The sequence below is a fragment of the Protopterus annectens genome, chromosome 16.part0 (assembly GCF_019279795.1).
Source record: "Protopterus annectens isolate FY-2018-M chromosome 16.part0, PAN1.0, whole genome shotgun sequence".
Classification (NCBI taxonomy): domain Eukaryota; kingdom Metazoa; phylum Chordata; order Ceratodontiformes; family Protopteridae; genus Protopterus; species Protopterus annectens.
The window spans coordinates 19,467,392-19,469,023 of NC_056750.1; the positions used below are offsets into that span (position 1 = coordinate 19,467,392).

The window sequence follows — 1,632 nt, forward strand, 5'->3', positions numbered from 1 at the left end:
TCAAGCCCACTATCATGTGTAATAACAGAGACTACGTTTATGACATCTGTTGTCAAAAATCACTAGTCGACTTCCTTGCTTGTTTTCAGTCTTTCAAGACAATGCCAGGAGTCCTTAACAGTATGTTTGGCATCCCTAATCACTGGCATAATTAAACATGTTTAATTATGCCCCAAATAGACTATGTATCTAAGATGTTTGAGATACTTAATGACCCCACCACATATGCTAGGGCCTCTAGAAATTAAGTTAACAGGGCTTATATGAGAATTGATTTTTTCCTGTCTGATGCATTTTTTCAAGGGGTTATTGATCAGAATGACTTGAAATTTCTCACAGTGGAGAAACCTATAACAGCTAAGATTTTCGGCATCCCTAAAATCCACACAAACCCACAAAACCCACCATTTAGACATATAGTATCAGCAAAGGGATCAAAAACTGAACCTTTGGCAGCTTGGGTGTATAGGACAGTAGGGCCAGTGGTTAGGGATGCCGAGAGTTCAGACAGATGTTCAACTACAGTGTTCAGACTAGCGGCAAAGAAGTTCTGAGTGTGGGTATCCTTATGTCACATTTATGTCCTATGTCATGCATGGGGAGCACATGTGTGACTTATGACACCCATAAGTACTAAAGGCTTTGGCATACTGGCTGGACATTGGGCTATCCTTGGCAGGAGATGCCTTAGGTAAAGAATACCACAACAGTGATATGGAAGGACAACTTTACGTTATCTCAATTCTGTTTTGTTATGCTGGAAGCTTTAGAAGACTGACATTGCCTAAAAAAGACACTATGTGGGTGGACGAGTATTTAGCCAACATACAAAGCCATGGGGAATAAGTGCAGGGTTCATAGGTTCATAGAAGGTTTCTAGGCTAATGGCCCTAGAACCCTTACAAGCCTAGCTATATTTATCCTGAGTTGCCCCAATTGTCGGTGGTTAAGTGTTCATAAATCAGTTCATACATTAGTACAGTACTAGGCTAACTACCCTTTTTGGGCCATTTTAAGCCTAGCCAATTACTCCTTGTGAGACACAATCCCTGCACCTTGTGTCTGTAAGGTAAACACCTTGACCATTATACTGTACAGTAGGTGCAAATGCAGTGGAGATGCTGAGGATTGAACCCAGGACCTCATACATGCAAAGTATATGCTCTACCACTGAGCTACATCCCCTTAAGTCTGTGAAGTTCACAGAGGTAAGGGTCTATGGTACTTAATACCGACTTCCTCTGCCCAGGAGGGACATGGGTGCCACCCCAGCAGTGACTTTGTGGTCACCCATCCATTGATCCAGGCTGCATTTGAAGAGGGTCAGGGAGGGGCACTGTTTTCAGGATGACCTGTTCATGTCAGAGGCTAGATTAAGATCCCTGGAGTGAGTGACCCTCATGTAGTTTGATTTACAAATGTGTAGTATTTCCATCAGGGCTGGGTCAAAGACTGCCCTGTAATCCAGGCACAGGACACCCCTTAGCAACCTTTAGGAGACAGAATACAATGACAGGGCTTTCAGTCTTTCCGAGTAAGACTTGCTTTGTGTACCCTGTAATTTCTTGGTGAGAAAACTTTGTGGTGTCTCCAATTGTTGCAGGTGTCTGGTGAGGTACACGCAAAAGGGAG

General features: G+C 43.3%; 1 non-coding gene across 1 annotated transcript; it reads right to left on the reverse strand.

Annotated features, from left to right (window-relative positions):
* Positions 1 to 1,113: 1,113 nt before the first annotated feature.
* TRNAA-UGC lies at positions 1,114 to 1,185 on the reverse strand. Its single transcript has one exon. It is a non-coding gene; the product is annotated as a tRNA-Ala (tRNA).
* Between the last annotated feature and the right edge of the window lie 447 nt (positions 1,186 to 1,632).